Genomic DNA, 16,061 nt, shown 5'->3' with positions numbered 1-16,061 from the left:
GCCGCCTGCGCCCGGCCAGAGCGACCCCTATTATGAAGAGTGCGAAGAATAAATTACCTTTCGTAACCGCCGGTCCCTGAGATCGTCCCATCAGTTGCTCAACAACCTGAAGGCGGGTGCAGTTTCCACAATCCAGCCATTGAGCCCGGGGCAAAAGACCGGCCGGCCCCTGTGCAGACACCCCCAACCACACGCGGCAAATAACGAGAATCGAAGCGCAGAGAAAGCAGCAGGAGGGTGGAGACCCCAGTCAAGGAAACAACAACAAAAAGTCTCTCTTCCTTTTCTTCTGCTACACAGCCACGGAGAAAGGGGAAGGAAAAAGAGAGCCAAATGCTCGCCTTCCTTTACGTTCCTCGCTTCACACACCCCAAGGGGGCAAAAGCGGAGCGAAGAGAAAAGAGGGTTCAAATGTCTCTCCCAGTCCCCAGTTGCACAACTTCGGAGTCAGGCTCTGTCTCCAGCAGCAGCCGAGGGACCCAGCGGCAGCTATTAACATGCGGCAGTCATAGCTGGGGCTGCTTCTCCTCCTCTTGCTGCTGCTGCCGCCGCCGCTTAAGAAAAGACGCTGCCGAAGAGACCAAAAATCTTCCACCATCCCCCCAGCCGATCTTTATATCCAGTTCTCCCACCCCACCCCCCTTCTCTTTCTTTTTCTTCTTCCACGTCCTCCCCTTTCCGCCTCGGAGCGGGAGCGATGGAATAGGTAGGGGGAGCCGCGAGGGCCAGGGGTGGCTTCTCCGCCAAACCGTCCTCCTCCTCGTCCTCCCGAGGTTCTCTCCCAGCCGAGGGTCCCCTCTCACGCCCGCAACCTCCGCGGACAGCCGGAGCGAGAGCCACACAAACTCCTTCCCGGGTGCACGGAGGGGGCGCGCGGACAGAGCGGGCGCCCGGCCGCCGAGGGCTGCGTCCCGGGGGCCGGCGAGCCCCGAGCCCGTGGGGTGGCTGATTAGCTCGCCGGCCGGGCCCGGCAGCTGCGGGCATGTGGGAGCTTCATCGCGCGGCCCCGGGCTCCGCGCCGCCGCCGCTGTCTCTTCGGCTCTTTCTCTTCTTCGACTCCCCAAGAGCGAGCGAGGCACTGGCGCTCTCCAGACACGCACACTCACACACGCGCACACACGAGCGAGCTGCTGCCAAGGCAAACCGTGCAACCCGCGCGCGCGCACACCCGTAGGAAGAGGACCGAGGCAAAAAGAGAAGAAAGAAAGGGGAGGGGGCGAGTCACAGGCGGCGGCGGCGGCGGCAGCAGCTGCCGGAGCGGAGGCAACGAGCAGTCCGAGAAAAACAAGCAGCAGCGGCGGCGGCGGCGGCGGCGGCGCCCACCCCGACCAGCTGCAGTATCTGCATCCCCGCTCCTGGGAACTGGAGCGAGCGGGGCCGGGCCAGCAGGCGAGGGGGGCGAAGCGCAGAGAGCGGGTCAGAGCGCGGGCGCGCGGGGGCCGTGCAGCCTGCGCGCGGGGTAGGCGCAGCCGGGGCCCAAGCCGAGGCCAGAATGAGCCGCGGTCGGGCGGGCCAGAGGCGAGAGCTCCGAGGGCCGGGGAGGGGGCTCGCGCCAGGGAAAGGGGTGGCCGGCAAAACCCGGATATGGAGTGCTCGTGGGCTCCGCGGCGCGGGCTCCACCTAGCAGTTCGGCAAACGCTTGGAGGTGGGAACGGGAGGGCTGCTACTAGAGGCTTCCCTTTCAGGGTTTGTCAGACAAAGGGTACCTCTCCAGTGGCTTCGAGGCCCGCCTCCGCTCTCTCTCTCTCTCATTCTTTCTCTCTCTCCTCCACTTCCTCCTCTGTCCCTCTCTCCCCCTCCCACTCTCCATCAACCCCTTCCCCTCCTCCCTCCTTTCTCCTCTTGTCTTCCTCTCCCACTCCACCCTAGGTGAGTAAACCACATCTGCTTGAAAGTCCTGCCAGTGTCTCACTTTTTCAGGTGCGGATTACTCCGTATTTTCATTATGCAAGTATTGAGTCTGAAAATGTTTCCTGCCTTTGGTCCATTTTATGTTCCTTCAAACTTAACTCGACCTGCAAGTTCATTGCACAGTTTAAAGTATCCCTGTCTGATAAACAATCGTGGAGATTCAATTATCTTATTTCACAACATCAATGGAAATTACCATAATGGATACAGAAAGGTGCGGATTCCAAAGCCATGCCTTCTGATAGAGGAAAAGTCTGGTCAAGTTAAATGAGTGACCTTGGTCAATTGCTGAACCTTTTGGTGCCTTCTTTGTAAAGGAGAGTGTTGAGTACATAATTTGTAAGGCCTTTTCCTGCTCTAAAGTGTCTTAATTTCAAATGGCTACGATGTTATTTTCTATACCAGTACACTCAAATCACTAAGATTTATCATATTCATTCAACAAGCACATTACATCCGTAGCTAAATTTCCCAAGTTGTATTTGATTGTATACACTTAGAATGATCTAACGACTTCTAGGAGCTCTTTAAAAGGTAACATCAATCCTAGCATATCTGAAGAACCTGAAACCTCATTAGAATTTAAAACATACCCAACACAAAGTGACAGTTAAAATGTCATTCATTCTTTAAAGCTCAACTCCAATCCAACGTTCTCCAAGAAGCCTCTTCTCACCAAGACTCCTTCCCCAAAAATCCCTCCTTTCATGATACCCTGTAACATCTTGATGACATCTCTTCTCTAACACCTATTTTATTCTGCGTTTTTCCTTGTTCCTTTTTAATCATTAACGGTTTGTCCATTTGCTTCTTCAGATTACAGTTTTTCTTGAATGCAAATTCCTAGTTTTAATCATCTGTATAAGGAAAGATTATATCTACAGTCCTTTGTGCATAGTTACGCCTTTAAAAAATCGGGGGTGGGAAGGGAGATTTAATGATATTGCTGAATTCTGACCAACTAGATGTTCACAAGTTGAAGTTATGCTATTTGAATTTGCCTAATACAGGACATCCATGAACTCCCCTGGATACTTAAAGAAAATACAAATTGACATCTGGAGTCACTTGTTACTTAAATAGTTTTGGAAAGAGTAGACTCTAGCCAGTTGTGACAAAAGGCTCTTATTTGTAAAGGAGGGAAAATGGAAGTTACTCAATTCGTTTCCCAAATGCTTATTGGTTGTATTAAGAAAAGTAATAAAAATAATATTGTAATTATATATAATGACAAGTATAGATATTAAAGATTATTAGTGGTAGCATCAGAAACATTAAATACATATTTAATATTTATTTAGATGGATAAAAACATATAATGACAATGTATAGATATTAAAGATTATTAGTGGTAGCATGAGAATATTAAATAAATAGTAGCTATAGATCAGTTTATAGAATCAACTTTAACACAACACCAGAGGTCTGGAGGGATGCAGGAAAATGAAATTTCAAAGTAAAAGTTTTATATATATATATTTATACACACACACACATACACACATACATATACATATATGTGTATCTATATAAATGAAATATTAACTGAAAACTATGCATAGTCAGTTAAGTAATTGGAAGTGTTCACCACAGAGGAGTTGACCACAATTAAGCAAAATTACAAAGACAGTAATGAGGGAGAAAAAAACAAAAATCGGAGGAGTGTGAATAAAAATAACCAATGAGGAAAGAAAAGCAATGAAAGAAAGAGAATAGGTCAGTTGTTTATATAACTTAATCAAATGTCAAGGCAACATTATTTAAGGCAGCTGCTTATATTTTAATCTCAAACTTTCATGCTTCCAAGTCATTTTTAATCTTGTGGACATAGTCTTCTATATCTGATTGAAGACATAAAGCATCCCACTTCATTGCCAGGAAATCCATGACTCTTGCCAATGTTCTTCTAAGGTGAAGCTTCCATAAAAATAAAATAAATTCTGTGTTCTCTTAGCTACTATATTTAACATCTTTGTTACATATATTTAACACCTTTTTCTTAATGAGAAGACATCATACAGATGATGTTTGAGCACAGATACTATCATATGTGTTAGGTAACATGGGGTACCTTAAAATGGCGCCGTACCTTAAGATGGGGCCGGTTCCGGGTTCTTCTCGCCTCCTTGACCGGGCACTGTCTGAACCCGCCAAAGGAGGGCCAATCAGAAAGAAGCATCTCCCGCCTTCCCTTGGGCCCGCCCCTAGCCCAATCCACGTAGGCCCAAGGGATATAAAACCCAGCACGCCAGCAGCCGTCTCTCTCTTCTCTTCCTTCTCCTTGCGTGGTGCCGCTCGATACCTCCAGTAAAGATCTCTTGACCGCGACCTGTGTAGTTTGGCCTCCGCCCAGCCCCTTTCAATATGAGGTAACTCTGTGCAAACTAGAGTGGTTTTTTAAAAAGATGACGCTGTTGGCTTCAGCACCATTAAAATTGAAAAAAATAATTTTTACCAAAGGGAAAAGGACTCTAAAAATGAAAAAAAAAAAAAAAAAAACAAAGGTAATTATCTAATCAAATAAGATAAAGAGAATTAAAACATTTAAATGACTATTAAAATTTTGAGACCAAAGACCCTTTCAAATCAATAAGAAATGTACTAAGATCCCCAACAGAATGGAAGTTTAGAAAAGACCTTGAAACCATCTGTTCACAGAATAAATACAAATGGCCAATAAATGTAAGGAAATATGTTCTGCCTATAGAAATCTAATACATAAAAATGTATCCAATTAGGAGATCTATCATGTTTCATGTTTGTACCATAAAATTAGCTGAAATAGCAATAGTGCTGTATTACTAAACTCTAATGAAAGTCTGTTGAGACAGGCATGCCTCCATGCTAGTAATATACAGTGACACAATTGCTCTAGAAAGAAAGCTGACAATATGAAACAACTGCTTTATAGAATATATGTGCCAGTGAATTCAGTGTTTCTATGTATAGATATCTCTTCTACAGAAATAAGCAGAGATATGGACAAGGATTTTGTATAATGATATACATCTCAGCCATAATTGCTATAAAAGGGGAGAAGGTATGTAATGTTTACATATTCAAAGTAGTCTTGGTTTTTTCATACTCAATAACAGCCCCCTTATCGGAATGAAATCAATAGTTAGTGGGAAAAAGTTGATAAGCAAAAATAATTTTTTAAATGATGCATACATACTATATTAGTTAAGATTCAATTTGGCTTCAAGCAACAGAAACAAAACATAGCTGTGACCTAAACAAGACAAATTTGTTTCTTTTTCAAATGAAAATCTAGAGGTAGGTGGTCTAGTGCAGGTATGGCCCTCAAAAGCATTCCAAACTGAAACAGACACTTTCTGTCTTCTTGCTCAGCCATCTGTGGCCACTATTGCTAATTTCAGTTCCAGCAATCACACCTACCTTGCAAGAGCAAAGACGAAAGGGAAGAAGGAGAAAGAGAAGAGCATTCTTGCATCCAGGGAAAATTTCCTAAAGTTGCATACACCATTTTCCCTTTCATTCCATCCTTTACATGGAAAATGTAGACTACTCTAGGCAGTCATGTGTCCAAGTGAATATCAGGATTCTCTCATGATTTAGCTCTTCTTCATCCTTTGAGTTACCATTGCATACCACCCTGGGCTGGGCTTGCATATATTAGTCTTTCAGTAACCAAATGCGTGGATAACGCAGACACGTGACAGTGCTACTCTCACATGAAATGACCTTCTACTTCAACCAGATGTAAGCTTTCACAAGATTTCAAATTACTGAGCTATTGCCATCAGGGACAATACTCTCTAATACTCAGTCAGATATCCTCAGGCAGTTACTATCTTAAATGCTACTGGGCCTAAATTCACTGACAAATCAAGGTAATCAGAGTTAAATCACATCTGCAACGCAGACAGCAAAGCATAGCACTCAGACTCCTAGGATGCCATGGCGTGATTAGAATTTTAAGGCATTTGGAATTCAGTAGAATAATGATGCAAATATGGATTACATAGGGCTACCAGAACATATTAGACTACCCTATGGGTTAGCCCAATCCCAAGAAGCCCTCAGTGACCCTTTCTGTACCCTGGGATAGTTCTCAAAGGACCATTTTAAGTCTGTAAAATCTTACAGATTGTATTGCCCTGCTAATTTGGTATCTTATATTCCCTCCTTGCTTCAAGTTATTCACCCTCCTTCTTTTTCAATCCAAAAGAGACCTGTGAATTCTACATTCTTAATGACTTGGAAGCTTAGCTATAGATACAGATATCGTTATAGATATAAATCTAAATATTTTTAAACAGCTTCTCCTAAGTAGTAAACATTTTCCACGTATTGACTTCTTTTCTTCCAATGGAAGTGTCTCCTTAAAACTCTTTATTATTATTTCTCAAATGTTTGCATACATGCATGCCAGTTCTGAAAGACTGTGAAAGCAATAATTCTTTTTTTCTTGTAACTTGGTTTTTGCCTGTAACTGTTCTAGCTACCTTGTCTTAGATCCCATAGTTAGATTACCTTTCACAACTCCTCATTAGTTTCAACACAGAATGCTTATAGCTACTCACTATAAATGTTAGTGAGAGTACCCTGCTCTAGTAGAAGTATTCAGCACTCATGGAGTTGCTTTAAAAGCATAACATCACAGTGCCCAGATTCTAGTCTCCAGAAATAGAAAAGTATTCAAGAGCCCAACACTATTTTCTTAAGATCCTCTCATCTTTATAAGATAAAGTATACAAATATGTTTGTACTGTACTAACAAAAACATCGTGGTCAACCCAGAGATAGTCAGTAATAACTGTCATAGTCTAGAAAGGAAGAGAATGGAATTTTTGATCCTTTATAAAACACTGCCACTTTTTTGGGCTCTGCTTTTCAGCCTCACTCCTTTAAGACTATAATAGACACAGATAGTAGATGCCTGACTCATAATTACTCCCCCTTCTCTGACAACAGCTTCCACACATGATTGGGCAGATGTGTCTATGAAGTGGCCTTGTTCATACTATTTGGCCCTGACTCTTGGCCACGGTTGAAGGGTCCAGGTACAGGCAACTGATGCAGGCTTGGCTAATCAGAATTATTGTCAAGAATTTTTCAGACTATAGTATACTATACCAAGGGTCTCAATAAATTCTTGATGGTAAGGAAAGCTAAGGAGCTGTCTGCAATGGACTGGATGTTTGTGGCCCCACAAAACCCATATATTGAAATCCTAACTCCCAACATAATGATATTGGGAGGAGAGGCCTTTGGAAGGTACTTAGGTCATGAAGGTGGAGCCCTCATGAAAGAGATTGGTGCCCTTATAAAAGGGACTTCAGAGAGCTCACTTGCTCTCTTTCTGCTGTGAATAGACATGAAAAGCTGGCACTCTGCAGTCCAAAAGAGGGCCCTCACTAGAATCTGATGATGCTGGCACCCTGATCTGTTTCTCAAGAACTGTGAGACATAATTTTCTGTGTTTATAAGCCACCTAGGCTATGGTACTTCATTTTAACAACCCAAATGGAATATGACACTTTTCACAACTACATTATCTGCCACATGGTGGTATCTAAACCTGACGTAGTGCAATATTTTCCTGAAGAATGCAATCAGATTAAAATAAATATTGCTAGCCTTTATCATAAATTCCTGTTTCTTTTGCATGCATATTTTTAAATCCCAAATCAGATAAGCATAGTGAAAATTCTGTATTGATATGTAGTTATAATGCTAACATGCAGTCTGTGTTATGGTGATAGCTAGGAAGTTAGCTTCTCCTTCAGATTACCTACTGGATTTCCTTAAAATCTGAGCTCATGGAAGGCATACAGCATTACTCTTCTGAGATGTTGGTCACATTATTTCTGCAGTACTCTCAGTTAGATGATTTTCTCATATCTGACATCTTATTCAATTATATGCCTCACCTCTTTTCCTATAAATAACAAAAATAAGATTGGTCAGAAAATAATGGTTATTCTCCACTCGGAAATATGAGGAGTCTTCAAAATGTTCACAGAAAATACATATTATTAATAAAAACTATGCATGGATTTCAAAACTTTACTGCACCAAAATAAACTCATACTAACTTGTTATAACATGACTGATGATGATCTCATTTTAGGCTCTGAGAAATGTAAGACAAAAGTTTGGAAAGAGCCCCTAGCAGAGAAACATGCATTCTGCTACAACTAAAGCAAAAGCAGACATCAAATTTATCATGACACTTAGGTAGAAGAATGGTGAGCTCACTGAAGCTTTAAAAAGTTTATGAGAAGAATGCCCCAAAGAAACCAGTCATTTACAAATGGATAACTAGTTTTAAGAAGGGATGACACAGCACTGAAGATGAAGCCCACAGACGCACACCATCTACATCAATTTTCAAGGAAAAGAATTCATCTTGTTTGTGACCTAACTAAACAGGACCAATAATTAACAACAGAGACAATAGGCAAGACCATAGACATCCCAGTTCATTTGGCTTACACAATTCTGAGTGAAAAATTAAAGTTGAGCAAACCTTCCACTCAATGGGTGCCAAAACCATTGATCCCAGATCAGCTGCAGACAAGAGCAGAGCTTTCAATGGAGATTTTAAATAAGTGAGATTAAGATCCTGAAGAATTTCTTTGAAGAATTGTAGAAATAGATGGAACATGGCTTTACCGGCATGATCCTAAGGGCAAAGCACAATCAAAGCAATGGCTACCAAGAGGTGGAAGTGGTAAATTTCCCAGGACCCTCAGTTCTTTAGGGATGGACTAAATAGCTGGGATCATTGTTTACTAAAGTGCCTTGAACTTGATAGAGCTTATGTGGAGAAATAAAGTTTATATTTTTTACTTTTATATTTTAATTACATTTCCATGAATTTTAAGTCCCCCATACATTGCTCAGACCCATAGCAGGTATTCAATAAATGTCTGGTGAATGAAATAATTCAAGATAAGTGTTATATAATATATAATATTAAATACATAAGATGTATAAATACATCAGTATCTATTAAACTATGTCTGATTAATATTAATATATCTATCATTCTCTTAAGATTATAGATTAATAGAATTTATACATCTAAATGAGAGTTATCAAATTCAAATTAGTCACCTTGTCCAGGAGAGGCGCCGTTACTCAAATCAAGTTGAATCCTTTTGAAATCCCTTTCTACTGTGGCATGATTTGGAATAGCCTTAAGATATGAACAAATCTCCTGATTTTAAAGTCCATTTGATTTTTTGTTTTGTTTTATTTGTTTAATGGTTTGGAATCAACTGGGGGAAAATCATTGCCATTAAATTACTGGAATAGAGCTTGGCAATCATCTAATTATGTTATAGAGTCAGAAGACAATGTTTTTACTCAAAATAAGTAAGAATGACAAATTTTTTTCTTATGGTTTAATTTTAGACCATAACCTTCTTTAATGCAAGGAGCATAACTTTCTATGTGCTAGGGCTTTTTTTCATTGTAATTAATCCTCCCCCAAAACAAGCAACATAGGCATTATTTCTACTTTATTAACAATGATGTTAAAATACAGAGGGTATAATGACTAAGGCTAAAAAATCCAGTAAAGTATATACCATATAGACATGTTTACTTTACTGACTCTCTGCTTACATGGTGGAGATTCCAATGGCAAGTTTTTGTAATGAGAAACTTCCCTACTGGCTACAGTTTATCGGATCAGAGAGGGAAAGAGGTAACTTCCTTGATGAGCAAGCTAATCAGTTCTTCTTAGGGAAGTTGGAATGGGAGCTAAGAGAATCATTGTTTCTTTCTCTCAATAGGCCATGTAAACTATCAAACTGTGGTGTGGCCCTCTTTTCTCTGCCATAGCAATTCAAGAATCAGAGGTCATTTGCTCTTGATGGGAGATATGAACTATTATATCATCAGTTGAACCTGCTTTTAGCCACTGAGCAGAAGTGAAGATAATAGGAATCTGCAGAAAGCGGCTTGAAGCACATGCAGAGAGAGGAGCCCAGATGAAATGCAGGGAGAGATTTGGGGTGGTTTTCTGAATCTTCATTTTATTTCTTTCCTAAGATCCAACTACATGCCTACACTTAGTTTCTAGAAAACAGCCATTGTAGTGTTATGGTACATTCACCTTTTGATGAAGCCAGCACAACTTCATAGCAGTTATTAATGGGTTTTGTCTGATCATTTATCTCTTTACACTTCTGGAAATAGCATGCCTCTTCCTTGGGTATCCTTTTACTCTTCATTTTATGTACTAGTAATGGTAAGTCCATCATGATACCCAACCCACATAGGAAAGGCAAATTATCCAGGCCACATAAAATATTGCAACCAGCTTTATCCCAGTGATTTGCTTAGGGATAGCAACATGACTTAAACCAGGCTTCCCTGGGTCTTTTTTTTTTTTTTTTTTAAATTATTATGAGCACTGGAATAGATAAATATTCCCTCCTTCTCTGGCATCTTTTTAGTTAGAATGATGCAAACCAGAAGCATTTATTTATTCATTCATTCATTTATGTGCTTATTTATGTATTGGTTTATATTGTTCCATGTTGCCTCTCAGAGATTTAACAATTAGGAAAATAACATAATAATATTCTCTCAGTTTATCTCACTAAATGGTCAAAAGATTGAACATGCACTTGCCAACAGCTTTCTATATTCTTAGGTTAAGCTGTTCAATATTAGACTTAAATAAGATATATTGGTTATACTTATGCAAAGTGCCATGAAATAAAATTCCAAATCTATACTGTAATATCCCACATAAGGATGTGCATATTGTGTTTCTGATTTTCCTAATGATTGAGAGAATCCTGGATCAGAACTTCAAACTGGAGGGGAGTGGTAATATGTGAGTATCTTTGTTCTTTTTAGACATTCAGAGGTCCAGGCTGGTGAAGATTCCTTCATCTTAACACATGGCTTTCAAGGCTGCACTAGGCAGCCCGTGGGAAGAGAGGAAGGGATGATTTTCTTAGCAATTTTTTATGGGTCTGGATGATCCTTATCACCTCCATTCAGATTCCATTCATAAACGCTCAGTCATATGGCTACACCTAAATGTAAGAGGGGTTGGCAAATGTAGTCTAGGTTTAGGTCTAGAATGAAATTGATGTGAGTTTGACAAACAGAATTCCAGTTCTTCCTATACACTCCCTTGATGATTCAGAAATAATGAAGTGTAGAAGAATATGCAGAAGTGTGTAGCCTGAGCACTGCCACATAACCAAAGTAACATTTACCTCAAATGGCCTGGTATGAAGAGCTCAAGACATAGATTCAGAAGACATGTTTTCAGTCCCATTCCTAACACAAACTAATTCTGTGTCATTGGTCAAGTCACTCAATATTTCTGGGCTTTATATTCCTTATAAGTAAATGGGCATATTAAAATACCTGTCTTTACCTACATCACAGGGTTATTGTTGCCACCATATTAAGTACAGTATGTTGAACATTTTGAGTGCTATACAAATGGAAGATCCTTGCTAGGACATGTAAACACACAACTACGCCATTCATACACACAGAATTCCGTGCACTCTAATATCCGTGTTTTCTTGTGCTGTTTGAATCTCTCCTCTGTAGGTGCAATGTCCTGTTTCAAGGATGCTGTGAACACCTCACATATTCCTCCTGCCCAGGAAGAAAGTATTAGTTTCTGCAGCTTGAGGAATGTAGCTGCTCGTAGATGAGTTCCTCAAGTATTTCCTTCTGTTTGCTGAAGGAAGCTGTCTTGCTCAAGGTTATATCTGCTCAAATGAGTTAGCCCACATTCAATACCTATACTACACAGGGTTACTTAGAGTAGCCCCACTCCTCACATGTAGATGATGACTGGGAAAGGCTATTCCAGATTCACCACTCCACCTATTTCTCCACTGGAGTGCCTGAAGGCTCTTTGTCTCTTCTTTGCAGCCCCACTTCTCTCTCTTCCCAATGCTGAGTTCCTCATTCCTCGCACCATGCAACACCCCCAACCCCCCTATCTTGCTCCCAAGAGCATTCCTGGAAAAACCTCCTATTTGCAATTTCCTATGAATCTGCCTCCGAGGACGCTTGATCAAAGTTAGCCTCCTACTCCTACCCTTGACCTAGCTCTAGTTTATTCTCAACATTCAGCCAGAGAGATACTGTTAGAACAAAGTCACAGTGTTAGTCTCCTGGGGCTTCCATAGCACAGTACTACAAACTGCATCACTTAAAACAGTATAAACTTGTCTCACAGTTCTGGAGGTTAGAAGTTCAAAGTCAAGGTGACAGCAGGGCCATGCTCCAATCCCTCCTTGCCTCTTCCCAGCTTCTGGTGGTGGCCATCAATTCCTGGTGTGCCTTTGCTTGCAGCTGCATCCCTCAAATCTCTGCCTCTGTCATCACATGATGTTTTCCCTATGCATGTTGCTTCCACGTAGTGTTTTCCTTTTCCTATAAGGATATCAGTCATTTGGGACTAGGGCCCACCCTAGTGGCCTCATTTTAATCTGATTAAGTCTCTAAAGACCCCATTTCTAAATAAGTCACATTCACCAGTGTCAGGAGTTAGGGCATGAACATAACTTTTTTTTTTTGAGATGGAATCTCGCTCTGTCACCCAGGCTGGAGTGCAATGGCACGATCTTGGCTCACTGCAACCTCCGTCTCCCGAGTTCAAGGGATTATTTCGTCTCAGCCTCCTGAGTAGCTGGGATTACAGGCATCTGCCATCATGCCTGGCTGATTTTGTATTTTGTAAAGACGGGGTTTCACCATGTTGGCCAGGCTGGTCTTGAACTCCTGACCTCAGGTGATCCGCCCACCTCAGCCTCCCAAAGTGCTGAGATTACAGGCGTTAGCCACTGCACATAACTTTTGGGGGTCCACAATTAAACTGATAACAGGGTGCTTGCCCCAAAACCTCCAGTTGCTTCTTATCTCACTCAGAATAAAGCTGAAGTGGCCTACAAAGCCCTACACATCTGATCCCTGACACATATGACCTTGCCTTTACCTCCTCCCCCCAGAGATCACTTTGCTACAGCCTAATGGCCTCCTTGTTGCTCCTTCTATCTTGGGGCTTTGCATCTGCTTCTAGAATGCTCTTCACCCAGAGATCTGCATGGCTGTTTACCTAACCTCCTTCCACTCTTTGCACAAATGTTGCTTCTCAGTGATGCTTTCTCTAACACTCTATGTAAAATTACAAACAACCTTACCCTACAGTTTATCACACTTCCTTTTCTTCCTCCACAGAGCTTCTCACCTTCTAATATACCCACACTCATTCATTGTGCTTTTTACGTGTCCACAATATGACTTTCCTGGGCCTCTTCAGCCATGAAAAAATATTTTAAATTATATTTTACGTCTACATTGATATGAAGACAAATATAATCTAGCATGGATGTATTATTGTAATATTTATAATTTTCATTTTGATTTTAAAAGACAGTGAAATGAAAATATTTTTTGTGGGACTCTTTGGGAATTAAAAGCCTTGTGCTCTGTGCCTACTGTGGCTAATGGATTAGTTGGTTCTGGTTTGTATCTCTCTTTTCCCATCAGAATGTAAGCTCCTTAAGGATGAAGACTTTTCTTTATTTTCTTCATTAATGTCTCCCTACCAAGTAAAATAGAGCCTGGAATATCATAATGCTCAATAAAGATTTGTTGAACATATGGATGGCTAAAATTATCATTTTGATTTTCCATGAGAATTTAAGTTTTTATTGTGGTAGTGAAGTAAGTTTGTGTGGCCTAACATAGAATGTGCTGTTGTTTACATTTCAGCACTTCATTTGTCAACATGAAGAATGCTTCTGCTATAGGCCAACCAATCTCTGAACTATCAACTGGACTCTGGCCGTACACAACCTTACACAATTCTTGGGAACCATGGGAAGCTTATGAGAAGGGAACCAGAGGAATTACTTTTCTGTAGCCCACTTTGGCTCTCTGGCGAGTCCTATGCTGGGTCAGGAAATTATTACAAATATTATGAGACACAGCTTTTTGAACTTTTAAAAAACTTCTATAGAGGATTAGAAGAAAAAATTTTGCTGGTATCTTGAGGTTAGCCATAATATTGAAATATTTTCTGGTTAACAAAATACATCAGGAAAAACCTTAAAATAATTTTATAGAACTAAACAAGCGTGCTTGCCATATTACACAGATTTGTTTTAATAAAAAAATTTTTAAAAAGAACTCTGAAAACTGGTGGGTCTCAGGTGGTAGAGCAAGGATAAGAGAATAACTAAATTTGATTTGTATTTATTAGAAAAGGAGAGATCAGACTTTCAATTTGATTTGGGAAAACTGAAGCTCAACATGCAGGGATACAAATATTGCTATTTTGTACTGAAGAATCCTGGGTCTTATGCATTTCTTAGGATAAAATGTGACCACTGAAACCTTTTTTTGAGAGGAAATGTTATTCATGGAAGGCAAAAACTCACTACTGTGCTGCATACATTTAATAATATGCACAATATTTAAATGTACGGCTGATTAGCAACCTTCAGATTTATTTCTTTACCCTTAGTAGAATGACTGTGAAAGGTCTCATTTGTTCATCTTTCAACAATCTCATAATGTTTTTCTCAGAACTTGACTAACACAATATTTAGTTACTAATGTCTGTGCTCCATTCCACTATTTATTTTAATACATATGTTACCTGGCACTATGCCTTTCAACTTGAATAAGGTATTTAAGGGTGGAATTGTTGAATGCAAAACAATTTAAGAATGGTAATATAGGATTATTTTCTTAAGGTTGCCTTTTATTGTATAAATATTAGGAAATTCTTTCCTTTGAAGGTTTCTTTTTCACTATATGGCATGTATATGTTTCATTTATCTACTTTAGACATGGAGTGCTGATCCCATCAGAGCAGAGCAGTGGATAGACCCACTACTTATCAAATATATGCCTAGAAACTTGCTGGGGACATTATATATAGAACCTCATTTAATAGTTGTATTAGTCCATTTTTGATTGCTTATAATAGAATAGCTGGGACTGAGTAATTTATAAAGAAAAGGAATTTATTTCTTATATTTGTAGAAGCTGAGATATGCAGGGTTGAGGGGCCACATCTGGTAAGAGCCTTCTTGCTGATGGGGATCCTCTTCAGAGTCTTGAAGTGGCACAGGGCATCACATGGCCAGGGGACTGAGCGTGTTAAGCTGCTAACTCAGGGCTCTCTTTCTTTTCTTATAAAGCCACCAGTTCCACTCTATTAATCCAGTAACCCATCAATTCATTTCTATTAATTCATGAATGGATTAATTCATTCATGAGGGCAGAGCCCTCATGACCAAATCACCTCTTAAAGGCCCCACCTCTCAATACTGCCACATTGAGGATTAAGTTTCAACATGCGTTTTGGAGGGGATAAATAATGAAACCATAGCATATTGTCAACAACTATTTAGAGCTATAGAAGTTATTTACTTCATCTTACACATTTTAAAAAGGCCAAGTGCCAAGTGACTGACTTGCTTAAGGTCAGTCAATAGGTTACAGCAAAAGAGGTTAAATTCAAAACTGGATCTATCTAATTCCAAAACCTACATTGTTTTTCCTATACCTTCACATGAGCAAAAGATCAACTCTGTGTAGTAATCTGGCATTTAGAAATGGAGCAAGGCTTTTTTTAAACTAACATATTAAAAGATAACATAATAACTATATAAAATAGCTTAAATTTTTAATTCAGTAGCCACCACATTAAAATAAGAGTTCTTAATACTAATTATTTCTGTCAAGGAAACCTATATGGAAGTGATGAGTACATTCCTGGGAAAATGTAGGCATTTACCCTGACAGATATTGGCCAGCGGGATTTTATACCACTTTTACATATACATTTTGTCATATTCAAGTAAATTGTGAAATTATTCTGTGGTTTTACCTTCTTTGTGCTTCCTTTTTTTGTGATTACTTATTTCTGCCTATCTTCTTTAGTCATTTTAAACAATTTAAATTAATACATAAGAATTGTACGTATTTGTGTAGTACTATATGATGTTTTGATACATGTATACCCTGTGAAATGATGAAATCGGGGTAATTAGCATATCCATCACCTCAAGTGTTTATCATTTCTTTGTTGTAAGAATATACAAAATTCACTCTTCTAGCTATTTAGAAATATTAGGTACATTATTGTTAATTAGAGTAATGTCTTTGTAGCTATA

At 40.0% G+C, this 16,061-nt stretch overlaps 1 protein-coding gene across 44 annotated transcripts in view; it reads right to left on the bottom strand.

Annotated features, from left to right (window-relative positions):
- ADGRL3 (adhesion G protein-coupled receptor L3) overlaps nucleotides 1-1,494 on the bottom strand; it is an 866,327-nt gene extending 864,833 nt beyond the window's left edge. For 29 of the 44 annotated variants that reach the window (XM_032151681.2, XM_032151691.2, XM_032151695.2 and 26 more), the window contains exon 1: nucleotides 58-1,494. The gene's annotated coding sequence lies outside the window, so the exon portion shown is untranslated. The remainder of the gene's footprint in view (nucleotides 1-57) is intronic. The other 15 variants (XM_058434557.1, XM_032151664.2, XM_032151674.2 and 12 more) reach the window with 1 other exon arrangement.
- Between the last annotated feature and the right edge of the window lie 14,567 nt (nucleotides 1,495-16,061).

This window comes from Hylobates moloch, unplaced genomic scaffold, assembly GCF_009828535.3.
Source record: "Hylobates moloch isolate HMO894 unplaced genomic scaffold, HMol_V3 SCAFFOLD_2, whole genome shotgun sequence".
In the NCBI taxonomy this organism is placed as follows: Eukaryota; Metazoa; Chordata; class Mammalia; order Primates; family Hylobatidae; genus Hylobates; species Hylobates moloch.
The sequence above is the reverse complement of the archived record's forward strand: the minus strand, read 5'-3'. Positions and strand labels throughout refer to the sequence as shown.